Source organism: Gracilinanus agilis, chromosome X (genome assembly GCF_016433145.1).
Source record: "Gracilinanus agilis isolate LMUSP501 chromosome X, AgileGrace, whole genome shotgun sequence".
In the NCBI taxonomy this organism is placed as follows: Eukaryota; Metazoa; Chordata; class Mammalia; order Didelphimorphia; family Didelphidae; genus Gracilinanus; species Gracilinanus agilis.
This window is the reverse complement of record NC_058136.1, coordinates 29,295,100-29,316,148: the sequence shown is the minus strand read 5'-3', so window position 1 is coordinate 29,316,148 and position 21,049 is coordinate 29,295,100. Positions and strand designations below refer to the sequence as shown.

Here is a 21,049-nt window from a genome sequence, read left to right as displayed (position 1 = left end):
AGTGGAAAGGAAGGTAGGGGTTGTGTCTGTCTGCCTGTCTGCTTTTTCGTGTATGAGAGCGTGGGGGGGGTGGTGGTGGCGATTAACAGGGAGAGGGGGGATGCCTGTCTCTTCTAAATCCCTTAAAAATATATAGATATATATAATACTAAGATATAAGGACCCTTAAAGTTAAGCTATCTATTGAAGGAAGCACTAGGTGTCTCTGCCAGCAGAAGGCACGCAGAGCCGGTAAGGAACAAAACCCGAAAAGGGGGGAGGGAGGGAGAAGAAATGGCTCAACACCCCTAAGCATCATAAAATTGCATTTTCTAATACAACTCTCATAACTTAAAAACAAAACAAGAACAACAAAAAAGCACGCAATCTGTCCCTGTCACCCTCCTCTTCCTCTCCTCCCCCCAATCCAAGGGGGCTTAAAGCAAGTAGGAAACAGTTGGGGGCTTCCCCCTCGCTCACCCCATCTCTCCACCCCTTAACAAAGAAGCCCCGAAAAGAGGGAAAGGATTAGACGAACACGACTAGCAAAACGAAGGGGGGGAACAAAACCCCCCAAACCTACCACTGCTGTTCCAAGTCCCAGTCCCTGAAAAAGTCGAATAGATCCATAGCGGTGGGCTGGGAAGCCTCTCCAGAATTGCTGGCAGCTGCCCCCGGCTCGGCAGCCAGCTCCTTGCCCCGGCTCCAAGTGAGTGGCCAGCCCAGGCGAGCGGCAGTAATTGCCTAAGGTGACTCGCCTTTGCAGCTTGCCGCCCGCAGTCTGAGGAAGTGTCCGTCCGCCTGCCAGGCTGCCCCGTCGCCCAGCCTCCCGGGCGGAGTGCGGTGGCCACTGACCGTGGCAGCGGCCAGTGGCGCGAGGCAGAGGACGAGGTGGCGCGAGGCGCCCGGGGCTGCACTAAACTGAGCTGAGCCGCGCCGCGCCGCGCCGCTCAGGCTCCCGCTTCCGCTCGGGCTCCTGCCCTCTCTCTCGCTGCCTGGCTCGAGCTCTCACTCCCAGCGCCACAATGCTACATACGGCTCCGGCAGCTGCTAGTGCTGCCGCTGCGGCTGTTGCCGCTTCAGCCGCAAGCTCAGCCGGCCGGCTGACTGCCTGCGAGAAAGAGGCTGGAGCGGCAACAGCACCCGCGGCGGCGGCGGCGGCGGCGGCGGCGGTGGTGGAGGCGGCGGCGGCGGCGGCGGCGGCGGCGGCAGCATCACATACACACACTCACGCAGACACACGCGCGCGGCGCACAAACACACACACACACAGAGACACACACACAGACACACAGAGGGGGCTGAGGGTGGGAGGGTGGAGCCTGTTCAGTCCGAAGCTGCGATATGAAGCCCACACATCACCATCTCCCAGTTCTGCCCAGGGGCCCCCAACCCCTAACCGGTCCTGACTGGGCCTCTGGCTCCACCTCTGTCAAAATCAGCTGTTGAGGAGGGAGGGGGGGGGAGGAGAAAGAGGTATGAGTGGGAGTAGGGCACAGGGTCTGTTCAATCCCTGCTGTTAGTCACCTGGCTCTCAACGAGCAACACCCACCCACCTCTTCCCCCCCCAACCAAATAATTCCCCAAACCTCCCCCCCCCCACAGGTCCATGGCTACTCTGATGGGAAGAACGGAGGAAGAGGGTGTAAACTGTCACTGACAGCAACAATGACAATTCTCCAGGCTGCAAAGATAAGGGGCTGACTTCCAAAAGCCTGGGGACTTGTCCTGGGGAGAGAGGGGCCTGATGGAGCAACCCCCAGGCCAGCGCAGAAGTTCTAGGAAAGCTTGGTGGTCTGCTTGCTTGCTCTGTTCAGCACAGAAACATTCTTTAGCACCTATGTGCCTAAGAATGTGCAAACCTTATTGGAGATAGAAAGACAAGAATAAAAACAGTCCTGGTCCTGGAAGAGATTTCAGTTTAGTACAGACACAAAAAGTAACAGGGAAATGGGAAAAGATTACATAAGACTTCATATAGAAAATTGCCTAAGGCCCTAGAGACCATAAAACTGTGCATACCCTCTGACCCAGCAATACCACTACTAGATCTGTAGAGATAGGGGAAAAGGTTCTAAGTGGTCCAAAATACTGATAGCAGCTCTATTCGTGGGGGCAAAGAACCAGAAACTCAAGGGATATCCACCAATGGGGAGAATGGCTGAATAGGTTATGGTACATGCTTGTAATGGAATACTATTGTGCCATATGAAATGACAAACAAGATGAGCACCAAAAAAAGCTGCAAAGACTTCTATGAACTGATGCAAAGTGAAGTAAGCAGAATCAGAAGAATGTTCTACATGGGAACAACAATAACAATGATGATCAACTGTGAATGACTATTATCAGCAAGGCAAGGGGAGACAAGGGGAGAGAGAGAACATGTATTGTAAAATCTCAGAAAACAAATACTGAAAATTTTTATCGACATGCAATTTGGGAAAAACAAACATCTATTATAATTTTTTATTTAAAAAAGAGTATAGAAAGGAATAAAGAACTGGAGGAATTCCATGTGAACTGGAATGACCTCCAAGAATTGATGCAGAGTGAAAGGAGCAGAACCAGGAGAACATTGTACACAGAGACTGATACACTGTGGTACAATCTAATATAACAGACTTTTCTACTAGCAGCAATGCAAGGATCCAGGACAACTCTGAGGGACTTATGAGAAACAATGCTGTCCACATCCATAGAAAGAACTGTGGGAGCAGAAACACAGAAGAAAAACATATGATTGATCACATGGTTCGATGGGGATATGATTAGGAATGTTGACTTTAAATGATCACTCTAATGCAAACATTAATAATATGGAAATAGGCTTTGAACAATAATACATGTAAAACCCAGTGGAATTGCTCTTTAGCTATTGGAGGAGGAAGGGAAAGAATATGATTCATGTAACCATGAAAAAATATTTCTAAATGAATCAATTAATTCATTTATTTATTTGTTTATTAAAAAGTGTATAATGGGGGGGGTGAGAAAAGAAAATGGCCCTATGGCTCAGCCTTGAAGAAACCTAGGGATTCTAAGAGAATAAGATGAGGGCTGAGCACATTGCAAACAAGAGGGACAGCCAGGGGAGAGGCAAACAGACTGGAAGTGAAGTGACATATGTGACAAAAAGCAAGAGGTCCCTGTCATGAAGGCAAGATGTGTAATAGGGTTGGAAAGGGAAATTGAGGTACATTCACATGAAGGACCCAACAGTTTATATTTAATTCTGGAGATAATAGGGAGCTAGTGGAGTGTCTCTCCTGCCCCAGAGCTTAGACAAATAACTGGCAAGCTATATTCTTCCCTTGACTCTTGGAGAGCAATGGATTGGAAAATGGAATTCCTAAATTTGGGATGCAGGTGCTACCCTTGAGTCACCAGGTGCCTTAGGCAAAAGCTCTTTGGCTCATTGCCTTTATCTGTAAAATGGGCTTGTATGGGATGGACCTGCTTTTGCCTCTATTTAGCTCTTCTTTTATTTTGTTTTGCTTTTTCCATCAGACAACTGGCAGTTTGTTCCACAAGGCCTCCCTTGTTCTCCCTCCACTTCCAATAGGTTCAAATAGTTTCCTTCCTTCTTCCCACTAGGCTAATGCACAAAGTAGGAAATCATTCTAAGAGTCAACAATCTTCTACTTCAAAAAAGAAGTTGATCAAAGCAGAAAACCCTGGAATAACAGATAAGAGCACAAGATTCAGAAAAGCCTCTGAATCCTCAGCTATTTCCTCTGAATAGCAATGCTAAGAAATGAAGAGTGAGGTCCATTCCCTGTCTTCAGGACCAATGTTAACCCATTGTAATGCTGTATCCAACCCTTGGAGGTGCATGTTTTTTAATGCATTGGCAGATACTAATAAAGTTTTAAAATAATAATGGGACATTCCATAAAATCATAGAAGCTTTCGAGAGGACATTCCAGGCTACTGAGTCCAATCTGTACCTTAGCTGGCACACATCTCATTAGGGTAGTCATCCAATATACATCTGAAGATGTCAAATCATGAGACCACTTACTCCTGAATCAGTCCATTCCACATTTGGAGAGATGGAATTGTGAGATTTTCCTTCACATTGAGCAGAAATCTGTTGCTCTCTAACTTCCCATTATTCATAGTTCAGTCCTCCAAAGCAAAAAGGAAGGAAACATGCATTTATTAAGCACCTACTATGTTCCAGGTACTTTATAAATATGATCTCATGATCCTCGTGGTATCCCTGGGAGATTGGCACTATGGTTATTCCCATTTTGCAGTTGAGGAAACAGAGGCAGATATAGGTTAAATGACTCATCCAGGGTCACACAGGAAGTGTCAGAGGTGGGATTTGAATTCAAATCTCTCAGCACTTAGCATAGTGCCTGGAAAATTGTAGACACTTAAAAATATTTACTAACTGATTTTTTTATGGATGCCAGGCCTTGTATTCCATCCACTATGCCACCTAGAATAAGCCTGGTTACTTTTTCTAAATCAAATAATGTCAAATACTTGAAGATAGTTCAATAATAGATGTCCTCCCTTAAAGTTTCCTCTTCTAAACACTAAACATTCCCAGTTCTGTCCATGTATCTCCTTTGTGATTATGAGTCCCCTCATCATCCTGGTAGCTACTTTCAAGTATTTTCACTTGTCTCATTTTCTCAACCATGTAAGTATTACTATTTTTTTCAACTGAAGTACAGAGAGTAGAGTGTTTTATTGTTGTTTCATTTGAGGAATTACAGGTTTATAGACATAGTGATGAAAGGGACCTAAGAGGCCATCTAAGCCAGAAGCCTCTTTTTCACAAGATAAGGAAACTGAGACCCAGGGAGGTTCAGAGATGTGGCTAAGCTTACATACAAGTGATGAAGCCTGAACTAAGATTTAGGTCTCTTCTTCCTGGGAGTCCATGCTCCATCTGGCTGATGTTCATCATCTCTGAATACAGGCTTTTAAGGAACAGGATGCATCTGTTGAAGACCTTTTATATATCACAAAGCACAATACTGGCTAGCTGTGGGAACTTAATAATAGCTAAGAATAAGAATTTGTAGGGTGAGCCAGAAGAAAATCTTACCATATTTATCATATTTTGAAGGGTGATTCTGGACATGTTTTCTATACCTTTCTTGCTTTAAGATGGTGTAGCCATCAAGGCAAACTAGAAGAATATTGTACTGGAGAGATAAGGGAGAGAAAATCACTACCTCATAATTAGAGCTCACTTAAGATCCTTTTGTTTTCATCACCCGATTTATATATTTTCTTTTTGTATTGGTAGGAGGAATGAGCAGAAGCAGAAAAAAACAATCAGAAGGGGTAGCTAGGCTGATAGAGTTCCAGGCATGAAGAAGGGAAGTCCTGGATTCAAATCTGACCTCATACATTTCCTAGCTGTGTGACCCTGGGCAATTCACTTAACCCCATTGCCTAGCTCTTATTGCTCTTCTGCCTTGGAACCAATATAAAGTATCAATTATAAGACAGAAAGTAAGGGCTTAAAAAAAAGCAATGCAAATGTAAGGATTTTAACAAAACAATCAGACAATCTTGGTTAAGGAGCCACTTATTAAGTGCTTACTCAGTAAGGAGCACTGGGAATATAGAAAATGGCTAAAAACAGTCCTTGGCCTCAAGGAGCTTGGATTCAAATGGAGAAGACAACTTGGAATCCGTCAGCTATATACAGAATGGATAGGTCATGTGAGAGGGGAAGGCAGTAGGACCGTGATGGCAAACCTATGGCACAGTGCCAAAAGATGGCATGCAGAGTGCTCTCTGTGGGTACATGTACCACCCCACCACTCTGACTTTGTTACTAGATAGCTAGAGGAACTCAGGATGGAGCCTTTCCCCTCTCCCTCTCCATGTACTTGGGGACATTCCTCATCTCACCCTCTTCTCTGCCCAGTAACCCAATGGGACTGCTTCCTCCCTCCTCTGTCTGGGATAGGGGGTGGCGGGGAGTGAGGTGGGGGGCCACTCCATCTCTAAAAGGTTCACCATCACTGTACTAGGAAGTGGGAGGACTAGGAAAAGAGTCCTACAGGGCTTGGGATTTGAGTGAAGGAAGGTAAGAAGTGGAAGTGAGTAAAGAAAATATTCTGGCCATAGGGGAGACCCAGTTCAATGACACAGAGACTAGATAACCATGTGAGAGGAACAATAGGTAGGCCAGTGTATTTTACTGAATTGTGCTACCAAAAGAGATGAGTAGTTTGAGAAGACTAGAGAGGTAGAGAGGAAGAATCTTCTAAAGAGTTTTAAATGGCCAACACAGACGTTTCTTTTTGCTCCCAGTTATCAGAAGGAACCACCCAAGTTCATTGAGAGGATATGTAACATGATCAAATTAGGCTTTCAAATGGAGAAGATATCACTTGAAGTGGGGAATGACTTAAGGCAAGGAGGCTGAGCAGAAGACTATTGCAATGGTCCAGGTGAGAGGTGAGAAGGGCCTAAACTAGGGAAGTGACAATAGACTGGGTATTTATGATGAGGGTGATAGTGAGGAGGCAAAGATGACCTCAAGGTTCAGGACTGGATGAATGGGGAAATGTTATTGGCTTATACCACAATAGGAAAGTTGGGAAGATAGGGAGAGAGATAATAAGTTGTTTTGGACATGTTAAGGTTGAGTCAATTGAAGGTGTGAGAAAAGAGTTCAAGAGAGCCATCAAGAGGCACTATATTATGATCATAATAATAGCTAGCATTTATATGATGCTTAAAGGTTTACACAGCACTTTTGCATGTTATCTCATTTGATATGACTTGTAAGCAAAGTGCCTGGGTGGGGGGAGTAATCCAGGAGAGATCAGGGGTGAAAGTGGTCCTGGAAAGGAGTAGAAGGTACATTGTCATCATGGCTCAGTATTCCCTGAGCAAAGTCTCTTTAGTGGGTACAGTGAAAAGAAGTAGAAGTCAGATAGCCTGCATAATGACGCAGGTTTTTCCACTTACTTTCCGTGTAACAGTAGCCCAGAGTCATTAAACTGGGCCTCAGTTTCCTCATCTGCAGAATAAGGGAATTGGACTCGATGGCCTCTGATGTACTTTTCCACCTCTATCTCTTTGGTCCTTTGATCTTGGGGCAGCATTGAGGGGGAAAAAAGGACCTGAGGAATTGCCTCTTCTTTGAATCCCCTACCTTACAGCCAGCCTTTTGCCAAATAAGTATCTGGGTGTCAAATACTGTACCCAGGGTGAAGATAATAAGAAGATAAATAGAGGAACATAGTCTTTGTCCTCAAGGGGCTTACATTCTACCTGCAAGGTCTGATATGTTAGCATGCAAACGAATACAAGGGAGAGTGGGATGGATCGAAGAGAGAATTCCAACACCAGAGAATATCTGTAAGCATTCTTCTGCCACTAAAGGACTAACAGGTTTTACTTCTCTTCACCCAGTGTTTTGTCTGGCAGGGAAAACTGAGTATTACAGCCATAAGTCTACCATTCTAGCTCTGTCTCATTTCCCCTCCCCCAACCACCACTCCCCCAAGAGAAGGCACTGGGTAGGACTATCACATATTGTTCACTGGAAAGGGAAGATCTCTGATGAAAGGGTGAGCGTGAGAGAACATTAGGTCAGTTTCTCTCTTTTAACTCAAGAGCTGGCAGGAGGAGAAGTAAAGCAGGTGCTAATAAGGAAAGCAGAAAAAAAGGAAGGAAGGATTCTGTTTTTAGTCACAGAGTCTTGGTTCCTTCTCTTTGACCACCTCTGTTACTTACATTCCAAGGATTTAGAGCTGGCAGGAACCTCAGAGTTGAGACAGTGCTACCTCTCTCATTTTACCGAATGGGAAACTGAGGCTGGAAAGGCAAATGATTTGCTCAAGGTCCAAAAGCTCCTGAATGCCAGATTCAGGATTTGAATCTGAATGCTAAAGAGATCTGACTCTGGATCCACTCCTTGGTTTATGCCATGGGGTTGAACAGGTAAAAAAAAAAGTGGCTTTCCTTCAGATTCCACTATCTGCATGTAACCCTTTGGTCAAGAATGAAAGTAGGTCATCTCTTTTGGAAGGGAAGGGAACTCCTTCTGGAAAGTGAGCAAGATCTAGTGAATAGAGTGGTGGCATTAGGAGACAGTAAGACCTTACTTCTGATGTTAGCTATCTGACCATCGGCATTTTGCTTCCACGAGGATCATCCTGTTCATCTGTAAAATGGGAATAATGATGCCTGCAGTACCTGACTCACATGGTTATGATAATGTTCAAATGATGTAATAAATTTAACATATTTTGCAAACTTTAAATCACTGCTGTGGAGATTAAAATTAATATGCAAAATACTAAATATCATATTTATGAATATTTCATTAATAATAAACTAACAAAAGAGACTAACTAAAAGGTACTAACCAGGTGGCTCCCAGGAGCCAAAGAGAAAGAGGGAGGAGTTACAGCCAACTGTAAAACAATAACGTGACCATGCAAACGTGAAGACGCAGAAGTTAAAGGGAATTTTGGGAAAGCTAAGGGACTTATGGGGGGTGAAGTCCAAGTTTCAAAATTTCCATTCATACACTATCATCATCAATCATCAACAACATCATCATCAAATTGGGAAAGTTCTTGATAGGGACTACAAAGACCCTTCATCCTTTTGTCTATGATGCATCAGTGTTAGCCCTAGTTTAGGAATCATGAAGCAACTGTCATCTTTTTTGCATAAGAATCTCAGAGCCTTTCTTCAGGTCCAAGGCACCTGGACTCAGCACTGATGCTAACCCTACACTTTAGAAGGAAAAGTCTCAACTTTCCTTTCTCCTCCCTCTCCTTATCTTCTTTTTTTAAAAAAAAAATTTTTAAGCTCTCACCTTCCATCTTGGAGTCAATTGGTTCCAAGGCTGAAGAGTGGTGAGGGTAGGCAATGGGGGTCAAGTGACTTGCCCAGGGTCACACAGCTGGGAAGTGTCTGAGGCCAGATTTGAACCTGGGACCTCCCATCTCTAGGCCTGGCTCTCAATCCACTGAGCCACCCAGCTGCCCCCTACCTCTCCTTATCTTCTAATGTAGATAACCGTCCATGAAATCTCTCACTAAGGACCAGTTGGTTATAAGATAGCAAATATTTGAAACAAGAACAGCAGCACAAAGATCTGAGGACTTAATTCATGTAAATTAAAAAAGAAAAATCATTTTTCAGTCACACAGGCTGAAGACAAGCAAAGATAGTGGAGAACGAGGAAGCAGAACTACCTAGTTCTCCCTCATGATAACTTCAACAAAGACTTAGAAAAAGCAGCCAGTCTAGTCAAGCTTAGTACATATAAGGGGGAAAAAATCAATGTGAGTGATTGTTCCAGTCCAGGTCAGTATAGGGAAATAGAAGTCTGTAGGGAATGGGGAAAAGCCTAGAAATGAGGGTTTCACACAGTTCACATTAACAGAGAAAGCAGCAGCAGAATCCCTGAGAATACAAAACGGGACCAAGCAAGGCCCAGACATTCCCTCCAGATGGGCTCAGAGTTTGGCCTTAATACAAAGTAATAATTCAGGAAGTAAGGCTGGAAGACTGGATAAACAAAAAATTCTCACCATAAAGAACTATTGTGATAATAGTGACGCCCAAGGCACAAATTGAGAAAAAGACAATGAGTCCAAAACATCAACAACAACAAAAAAAAGCCTTAAAGAAAAGAAAAGCTTGGGCACAAGTTCAACTAGAATTCCTGGAATAGATGAAATAAGAGTTTTAAATTTATTCTCTAATAATTTTGTAGATAAAAATGAAAGCATTTGGTTAAAAGAATGGTAAAGAAATGAAAAAATAGAAAAGAAATAGAAGAGATCCATGGTAAAAAAATTAAGGGTTTATTTATTTTGTTTTTTTTTAAACCCTTAACTTCTATGTATTGGCTCCTAGGTGGAAGAGTGGTAAGGGTGGGCAATGGGGGTCAAGTGACTTGCCCAGGGTCGCACAGCTGGGAAGTGTCTGAGGCCGGATTTGAACCTAGGACCTCCAGTCTCTAGGCCCAACTCTCAATCCACTGAGCTACCCAGCTGCCCCCTAAGGGTTTATTTAGCACAAAAAGGAGAAAAAAAAGAAAACTTTGGATAAAAAACCTTACCCAAGCAAAATTCTCCTTGAAAATTGAAATGTAACCAATGGAAGCCAATGATTCTATGAGGCAACAAGAAATATTAAAACAAAATTTAAAAACTGAAAAATCATAGAAATAAAATGAGTTATTTCTTATCAGAACAAATGACTTCAAAAAAGTCAAAGGGAAATAATTTATGAATCACTGAGCTAAAAGACAACAGAAAAAAAGAACAAAGACATCTTATTTCAGGTTATAATTGAAGAAAACTATCCAGATTTCTTAGAACCAGAGGGCAAAGGAAAATCAAAAGAACCTATCAGTCACTGCCAGAAACCCCAAAATGAAAACTCCCATAAACATCACAGCCCAAATCCAGAAATTTCAGGTCAAAGAAAATATTCTGCAAGTAGCCAGGAAGACAGAGTTCAAGAACTGAGGAGCCATAGTTAGGATCATAGATGATTTAACAGCTATTTCTGTAATGGAGTAGAAAATTTAGAATATAATATTCCAAAAGATAAATGAGAGAAGCTTAACATGAAGAATAACATACCAAGCAAAACTGACCATAATCCTATAGGGGATGAATGGACCTTTAAAGGAAATATGAAACTTGCAAGCATTCCTAATTTTTAAAAAAGTCAAAGTTAAGAGAAAATTTTAAAAGTAAACACAGAAATTAAGAGGAACATAAAGATGAGTGAGCAATCAAAAGGGACCAAAAATGTTGAACTCTACATTCTAATAGATACAAAGGTGTTCTCATAATGTTAGTATCATAAGGAGTCATAAAAAGGAGAGCCTGGGAGTTGTTTTATGTTTTGCTTATCTTAAAAGAAGACGTAGGGGGCAGCTGGGTAGCTCAGTGGATTGAGAGCCAGGCCCAGAGATGGGAGGTTCTTGGTTCAAATCTGGCCTCGGATACTTCCTAGCTGGGTGACCCTGGACAAGTCACTTAACCCCCAGTGCCTAGCCCTTACCACTCTTCTGCCTTATAACCAATACATAATATTTATTCTAAGGTGGAAGGTAAGGGTTTTTTTAAAAAAGAAGAGACAGAGAAGGAAAGAGAAATTTAATGGGGAAGCATTAGGTTCCTACAAGGTGTTTTTTTTTGCTTTTGAATACTTTTATTAGAAAAATCAAAAGTTGATTACAGTTTTGTACACAGCTTTAAAAAATTTCCATGCGGGGGGGGGGGGGAGGGATTCAGGTAGCACAGTGGATAGAATATCAAGCCTGAAATTGAAAGGACCTGGGTTCAAATCTGGCCTCATATACTTCCTAGCTGTGTGACCCTGGCCAAGTCACTTATCCCCAAATGCTTAGCCCTTGCCACTCTTCTGTCTTTGAATTGATGCTAAGACAGAAGACAAGGGTCTAAAAATGTTAGTGATACTATTAATATGCAGGTTTCAGCCAGGTAGTTAACATAACTAGTGCTTCTTAAATAAAAGGGCAATGTGACAATTCATGTAAACAGGTTTTCAGAAAGCAAAGCTCTGACAATCCCTTAGATCTCACACAGAAGTTACTGCTTAATGTTACCTTGAATTGAATTAGATTTATATATCATGGCCTAGGTGTAGAGCTAGATTACAACAAAGATACTTCCCATTACAGCTTTCTCATTTTATACTAAAAAAATCTGAAAAATTATAGCTCTGTACCAAGCCTACTTCACAAAGGAGGGGAAGTGTGGTGGAAATTATTGCATATAATTAGAGTGAACATATTGAAGACTGTATACACAATGAGGAAGAAGTTGTCTAGTGGATGATATTTGACCTTCACTTTCATCTGACCTTGTTAAAGGACAAGAGAATCTGCACACTAAAGATGTTTGGGTGCAGAAATACATTTAACTCATCAGGGAAACAGAAGGGAGCCAGGAACAGTAAGAGAGAAGAATCAGACTAATGGTAGAGCTGGAGAGGAAATAGTCAGAAGTATGACAAACTCTTAACTTCTTCATTCGCCTCCACTCCAATGCATGTACTGCTGCATGAAGATGGAGAAAATCACTCCACCATTCTGACTGGGTCCATTTATGTTATACAACCTCAAGTGGGTCCTTACTGATGCTAGGCAATCCTCCCACATTTCCCTTATCAATTCACTCTCCCTCTTTCCACAGCAGCTCTTCCAAACCTTTTGATCCCTCCTCAAACCTTCCATGGCTCTCTCAGCCCCTAAGCTGATAACTTTGCCTCATATTTTACAGAAAAAATGAAGTTGTTCACCATGAACTCCCTCATCTTCTGTCTTCTTCATCTCCTATCACTCAGGTGCTTTCTGCCACTGTCTTCCTTGAGAGGGGATTCCTATCTCACATGATGAAGTGGCTTTACCTCCCAACCAAGACTAATCCCTCTACTTGTTCAAATGAAACCTTTCTATCTCTTCTTCAACAGATTGTCCCCTCTGTCATCCCAATTCTTCCACTTATTTTCAATCTCTTCCTCTTTACTAGCTCATTTCCTATTGCCTATAAATAAGCTCATGTCTCCTCCATCCTGAAAAGTCTCTCACTGGGTTCTTCCATTCCCCTCTATCACCCCCTGTATCTTCTGCCCTTTGTAGCTAAACATCTTGAAAAGGCCATCTCTAACAGGCACCTCCACTTTCTCTTCTCTCACATACCTAACCCCTTATAATCTGGCTTCACACTTTTCCATTCCACTGAAGTTGTCCTTTCCAAAGTGGCCAAATTCAATTACCTTTTTTCAATCCTAATTCTCCTCGACTTCTCTGCAGCTTTTGACATTGTTGATCATTCTCTCTTCCTTTATACTCTCTTATTTCTAGATTTATGAGATACCACTCTCTCCTGATTCTCTTCCTTCCTTCTCTATCTCCTCTGATGTATCCTCTTCCAGATTATGCCATTTAACCATAGTTGTCCCTCAGGGTTCTATCCTTGGACCTCTTCTCCATCAGTTTCCATAGATTTAACTGCCATCTTTATGTCAATGATTCTCAAATGTATCTATCCTATTTTAATGCTATTCTTTAAACTCACATCCCCAACTGCCTTTGCGCTATCTTGAACTGAATGCTCAATAGACATCTTAAACTAAATTTATCAAAAATGGAATTCATTTGCTTTTCCCCTAACCCCTCTCCCCTTGTTACTATTATTGTTGTGGGCACCATCATCCTCCTAGTCCCTCAGATTTGCAACCTAGGAGTAATTCTAGCTGCCTCACTTTCTCTCATTCTCCATACTCAACTAGTTGTCAAGGCTTATTGAATTCCTATCTCTCATCTCTGTCCCCTACTTTCCTCTAGACATTGCCACTAGTCTAGTCCAGGCCATGCTGGTGAGCCTGCCTTCTTTAGGTCTCTCTCCACTCCAATCCATTTTCCATTCAGTCACAAAAGAGTTTTTCCTAAAGCACACATTCAATCATTTAAAGGTAATAATCTATGTATCCCCCAATGATCTATGCATCCCCATCACTTCCAAAAGCAAATACAAAGTGCTATGTTTAGCATCCAAAGCCCTTTATGACCTAATTCTTTCCTCTTTCAGTCTTCTTTCACCTTACTCCCCAACACACACTCTTTGATTCAAAGACACTGGCCTCCTGGCTGTTCCATAAACAAGACACTCTATCTCTTGGCTCCCAGCATTCTTTCTGGCTATTCCTCATACTTCAAAAACTTTCCCTCCATTCCAACTACTGACTTACCTGGGTTCCTTTAAGACCTAACTAAAATCCCACCTTCTATTGGAAGTCTTCTCCAGCTATCAGCAAAATTGACCATATCAATAACAAAAACAACAAAAATTATATGATTAAATGAACAAATGCAGAAAAAGCTTTTGACAAACTATAATACCCATTCTTATTAAAAACTCTATAAAGCATAGGAATAAATGATGCTTTTCTTAAAATAAGTAGTATTTATCTAAAGCCAAATTCAAACATTATCTATAATGGGTATAAACTAGAAGTTATTCCATTAAGATGAGGGGTGTATTCTGGTGGAGCTGTGAATGTGAATTCTGGAAGGCAGTTTGGAACTATGCCCAAAGGGCTTTAAAAGACTTTGATCCAGCAATACCACTGCTGGGGTTGTAGCCCAAAGAAATAATAAGGAAAAATACTTGTGCAAAAATATTTATAGCCTCACTCTTTGTGGTGGCAAAAAAATGGAAAATGAGAGAATGTCCTTTGATTGGGGAATGGCTGAACAAATTGTGTTATCTAATGGTGATGGAATACTACTGTTCTGAAAGAAATAATGAACTGGAGGAATTCCACGTGAACCGAAAGACCTCCAGGAATGGATGCAGAGTGAAAGGAGCAGAACCAGGAGAACATTGTACATAGAGACTGATAGGTTGTGCCACAATTAAACGTAACTACAAAAAAAAGTAACTACTAGCAACAATGCAATGATCCAGGACAATTCTGAGGGACTCATGAGAAAGAACGCTATCCACATCCAGAGAAAGAACTATGGGAACAGAAACACAGAAGAAAAATATATGATTGATCACATGGTTCAGTGGGTATATGATTGAGGATTTTGACTTTAAAAGATCATTCTATTGTAAATATTAATAATATGGAAATAGGTTTTGAACAATAATACATGAATAACCCAGTGGAATTGTTCTTCAGCTCTGGGAGGTGAGAGGGAAAGAATATGTATCATGAAACCATGGCAAAATATTCCTAATTAATTAATTAATTAATTAAAAAGATGAGGGGTTTACCAAAGATGTTCATTACCACCATTATTTTTCAAAGTTATATTAGAAATGCTATCTATAGCAATGACAAAAAGAAACAGAAGGAAAAAATAAGCAATGAAGAAATAAAACTATCATTTTTTGCAGAATTGAATTGATTAGGTACACAACATACAGAGGTAAATAACTTAATGTTTGATAAAAACCAAAGATCTCAGCTATAGGCGAAAAAATTCACTATTTGACAAACAATGTTGGGAAAAGAGTCTGGCAGAAAGTAGGCATAGACAAACATCTCACACTCTATAACAAGATAAGATTAAAATTGGTACATGATTTAGATATTTTAAAAAGGAAATTATCATAAGGAAATTAGGAGAGACTGGGGGAAAATTACCTGTCAAACTTATGAATAAGAGAAGAGTTCCTGACCAAATGAGGTAGAGAGGACCAGAGGAGGTAAAATGGATAATTTTGATCATATTAAATTTAAGAGGGTTTAGATAAATAAAACCAATGTAGCCAAAATTAGAAAGCAGGAAACTGGGAACAAAATTTTACAGCAAGTTTTTCTGACAAAAGTCTCACTTCTCACATACATAGGAAGCCAAGTCATTCCCCAATTTAAGAATAATCAACGGTATGTATAGGCAATTTTCAGAGGAAGAAGTCAAAGCTAGTCATATGAAAAAATGCTCTCAATCACTATTGTTAAGAAAAATGCCAATTAAAACAACTCACACCAATCATATTGGCTAAGACAACAGAAAATGAAAACGACAAATGTTGGAAGGAATGTAGAACAATAGAAATGCTAATGCACTGTTAGTAGAGCTATGAACTGGTCCACCAATCATTCTGAGAATATTTTGGAGTTATATCCAGAGGTCTATAAAACTGTGTACCCTTTGACCCAGAAATACCATTTGCTATTAGGTATGTATCCCAAAGAGAGAAAAAAAGGAAACCAATCCATATGTACAAAATATTTACAGTAGTTCCTTTTGTAGTGGGAAAAAATTAGAAACTGACAGAATATCCATAAATTGTGGAATGGCTGAATAAATTCTGGTATATGATTTTGATGGATTTGTGCTTTATTGTGCTTTAAGAAATGATGACGGAGATCATTTCAGAAAAAACATGGAAAGACTTATATGAATCGATGCAAAGTGAAGTGAGCAGAACCAGGAGAATACTGTGCACATTAACAGCATTATTGTAATGATAATGGACCTTTAAAGACTTAGCAACTGTGATCAGTACAATAATCCATGATGACTCCAAAGAACTCATGATGAAAAACACTATCCACCTCCAAAGAGAAAATTGATGGTCACTGGGTACATATTGAAGCATATATATTTTTTCTCTACCTTACCTAAGTAAAGAAGGACCTGGGGGCAGCTAGGCTGCTAAGTGGATTGAGTCAGGCCAAGAGACAGGAGGTCCTGGGTTCAAATTTGACCTCATATACTTCCTGACTGTTTGACCTGTGGCAAGTCACTTAACCCCCATTGCCTAGCCCTTATTTCTCTTCTGCCTTTGAACCAATACACAGTATTGATTCCAAGATGGAAGGTAAGGTTTTTAAAAAGACAAAGAAAAGAAGAAACTTGGAAGAGAAGAAAAAAAGAACCAGGGAAAATAGGACTAAGGGACTAGAGAGTCAAATATAGAAGCGGGAAGCATGTTGATGGATAAACCTTAACAGATTATCAGAAGATCTGGACCCATCCTGGGCTATGACACAGAGGAACACCTGAAGCCAAGGTCTTCTAGTTTAGAGAAGGTGATGAGATCAAACCCCAGACCTCTTCTACTTCCTTGCAAAGCTGCTTACCCTCTTCCAGTTAGCTGGATGTGCTAGCCTGTCTGTTCATTATCTGCTGCTTTCAATTTAGATCTCATTTACCTACTAAGCTATGAATATTATTTAAGGCTTAAGGGGATAAGGAAGACAGAGTATTCCTTATTATAGAGAGATGAAAGGTTTGATCAGCAAGAGCTTATATAGGGGCTGGAGTTGTTAGGACAAAGTGGGAGATATGTATTAGGCTATACAAGCCTGGTTTATGAATTCAGAATTCAGCTAATCCTAGAAACAATGAACTGGTGAGAAAGCAGATTATGAGCAGCAAAGAGTGGGCAAATGCACCTTCATTTTCAAACCACTAGCATCATTCTTGCTGGGCTGTGTTTGAAAGGAAAGCCACTCTGTTGTAGAAGAAGGGAGCTGAAAGTCACAACTTCCTTGTGACTAGCAACTCAGCAGGCCTTGCTCACTAGCACCACCTGCAGCCAACATGAATAATTCATGTACCATTGTAAAGAGCTTGAGTTAATACTTATGGATTTCACTGGCCAGGCCACTTTCTACAGTTAAAGAGAAGATAGTTTGTCTCTCCCTTTACATAATCCTTTTGTCATTCATTATGTTAACAACTTGCAAGCTTTCTGATCCTTTGTTGTGCTGAACTTCTTTCTCATATATAAATCAGAAATTTTTTACAACTTCTTTTCATAGGGATTCTTCCTCTCCTATAATTTCCTTGCTTTTGAAACCACTAAGGTATGGTACTTTTTCTTAAATGTTTTTATTTTCTGCTGCTTTGACTTCATCTATTACCTTAAAATATCAGCCTTTTATTTTTAATTTTTAATTTAATTTTGTTGTCTTTGGTTGTGATATGTTGTTATATATATGTTGATATGTTGATATATGTGATATGAGTATTTATATTAGCTATATATTCATATGATTTTTGAGAGTCTTTTTCATAGGTCTTTGATTGCTTTTGCAAGTCACTTTTGCTATGGTGGTATTTGATGCCTGTGCTTAGAAATAAATAGCTCTACCATTCCTCTAATGATCCTGACTATGGCAATATTTATAACATATACTGTTGTGTGCAGATAACGTTTTTATATTCTTTGTCAACTATTATGGGAGAAGGTGCCCATTCATGATGGTTATAACATATAACTTTGGAATTACTCTGTTTTAGTATAGTTGGTCTATTAATTGGATTTATACTATCAAAAAAGAAGAGTTTTTCTAAATTCCATTCTAAGTATGCCCATCTCCTTTGTAAAAATCATTCGGAACAGTTATTTTTGCTATATATTTCATTTTTCGGTAGTATTTTTGGAGTTTGTGTTGAATGTAGATTTTTAGTATCCTAAGGTTCTTAAGCTTTTCTTTCTTCAGATATAAGGAATGACTCAATTTCTCCTCTTATTCTATCTAACATAGGCTTAGAAATATTTCTTACAATTTCTCCATAGTGCTCTGCAATATGTTACCATGTAACATGGAACTGAGAAAACCACTGACAAAAAGTAGCATCAAGCTTTGCATATAACTGGTAAGATATGTTTCTGATTTGCTCTAATGTAGTACTGGTGTATTATGAAAGCATTCAAAATTTTAGCCCATTTCATGCAAATTTGTAGTTTGTTTATCTTATTGAGTTTCCAGTAGATAGAACACCAACTTTTCTGATTTGTTCTGATCTATTCATCTTGGCTTCTTGTGTTAAGAAGTTCCTACTTAGCAAGCTGACTGTCCCAAAATTTCTGTGGAAGGCTAGTCAGAAACCCTTGTTGAAAGGAAAATTCTTTCATTGGGCTAATTTAACCCTGATTAATGAGGTAAAACTCAGAACAACAGGCTGATCACTGGAGATTAACAAATGGATTCAAAATGGGCCAACTTTTATTGGTAACTTTTGCAATGAGATTTACACAATTTTTAAAAAAATCATTGCCTTCTGTCTTAGAATCTATAAATAGGTATCATTTCCAAGGCAGAAGAGCAATAAGGGTTAGGCAATTGTGGCCAAGTGACTTGCCCAAGATCATATAGCTAGGAAGTGTCTGAATCCAAATTTGAACCCAGCACCTCCTGTCTCTAGGCCTGACTCTCTATCCACTGAGCCACCCAGCTGCCCCTCAATATAACTTTCAATACCCTATGCCACCTGTTCTATTTCTTAGATTTCAAGGAAGCATTTCAAGTTTCATCATACTGGCTGGGCTGCCAACCCATTTAGTCATATCAACAGAATCCAATTATCCAGCATTTCAGGGCTCCTGAGGGGCTTATTTATTTATTTATTTATTTATTTATCTATTTATCTATCTATTTATTCATTCATTCATTTATTTGTTTGTTTATTTATTTTTCCTGAGGGGCTTTTATTGAAATCATTTTCTTTTCCCCAAACCTTTCCATCTTCAAGAGTTCCCTGTTACAATCAAAGGGACCACCACATTCTCAGTTATCTAGGCTCATTACTTCAGAGTCATCCTCAACTCTTCACTCTGTCCAACCTTGCTCAGATCCAGTCAGTTGTCAAATCCTGTCATTTCTAACTTTACACCACCTCTTATATATGCTGCCTTATTTCCCCTGATTAGGTCACTGCATTAGTGAAGGTCCTCATCTCTTCATGCCTGGACTATTACAGGAGCATGTTTGTTGGTCTCCCAACCTCAAGTTTCTCTCCACCCCAGTTCATCCTCCATTCATTTAGGAAAGTTATCTAGAGAGCAAGTGTGAGCATGTCACTGATTCCCTAACCACCACCACCAAAAAAAACAAAACAAAACATTTGATCAACTTCAGTGGCTCCATATTACTTATGGGATCAAATATAAAATCCTTGTTTGACTTTAAAATTCCTTCACAATCTGGCCTCTTCTTACCCTTTCTTACACTTCCTTCCCCATATTCTACAACCCAGTGTGGCACTGGTCTTATTTTTCCTTGCAACAGATACTCCATTTCTCAACTCTGCATTCTCATTGGCTATCTTCCATGCCTGGAATCCTGTCTCCCCTCAAATATGTTTTATTCTTCTATGGCTTCCTTTAAGTTTCAGCTAAAGTCTCACCTTCTGCAAGACAGATTTGCCAGGTTCCTTTAATGTTAGGGTCTTGATTATTTCCAATTTATCTTGTTTATGTCCTCAATGAATAGAATTGTCTCCAGGTTGGCTCCCCCACTGGACTTAAGAGCAGAACTTTTTTGGCCTTTCCTCATTTCTCCAGCACGTAGCATTGGGCCTGCTAGAGAGCAGGCATTTAATAGATGCTTAGTGACTTGACTTGTTGATTTCATATAAATATCAGAGTAATACAGAGTTCCTATTACTTGACGATTGTACTTCTCATAACTTGGGCAATGGGCTCTGCTTTGAGGGATCTATTTTTTAAAATTATTATTATCAGGAAGAAGATGGCACAGTAGATAAAACTGTTGGACAGAGGATTGAGAAGACGTAGCATCGAGTACTGCCTCAGACATTTACTATCTGTATGAGTCCAGGCAGGTTCCTTAAATGTTCTGGTCCTGTTTCCTCATTAAGCATTCAACAAGCATGAATGGTACTGTACAAAGAGCTGCAGATAAAAGGAAAAAATTAAAAAATTAAAAAAGAAACTCTCTGTCTTCAAGGAGTTTCCATTTGAATGGAGGAGACAACATGGGCACTTTGTAAAGATAAACAGAAGGTGCATACAAAGTAATGTCAGAGAGGACTGGGAAAGACCTCCAAAAGAAGGCAATATACTTTGAGTCTTGAAAGAATCTAAGGCTTCCTTGGCAGCTTTGCTGCCAGCTAGAGTAAACCAAGGAAATGTAAGCAATCTGTAAAGCCAAAAGCATTATAGTAAATAGTAGAATAAGTATGAAGAACGTTTATTTTTTTTAATTTCTTAAACTTTTAAATTTAACTTCCTAAAACATCACTCCCTCCAACACAGAAACGTCTCTCTTATAATGAGGATGAAGGACAATTTAACAACATTTATTAAAGGAAAACATGGAAACTTGGTGGCAGAAATGATGAGGGAGAAGTTTATAGTAATGGGGAACAGCCAATGCAAAGGCCCAGAGAGGGGAGATGGAGTGGCATGTGTGAGGAAGAGCATGTATGTGAGTATGGCTGAATTTGAGAGTCTGTGGATGGAAGTAATGTATCAGACTTGAGAGATAGGAAAGAGTTAGGTTGTGAAAAGGTATAAATGTCAAGCAGAAGTATTTATATTTGATCCTAGAGAGAATATGGATCCACTGAATTTGATGGAAGAGGGAGGAGGCAACTTAGGCAAATCAATTTGGCATCTTTGTGGAAGATGGATTGGAGTAGCAAGAAAACTGAAGCAGAAAGACAAATTAGGAGGCCATGGCACTAATCCAGGGCAGAAGTGATGAATGGGAAGGAGGGGATATATGTGAGAGATAATGTGGAAGAAGAAATGACTACATTGAGCAAATGATTACACATACATGGGAAGAGTGATTGGGAAGA

General features: G+C 40.2%; 1 pseudogene; it reads left to right on the top strand.

Moving 5' to 3' along the window:
• Positions 1-1,004: 1,004 nt before the first annotated feature.
• Positions 1,005-21,049, top strand: part of LOC123253617 — a 77,766-nt pseudogene continuing 57,721 nt past the window's right edge.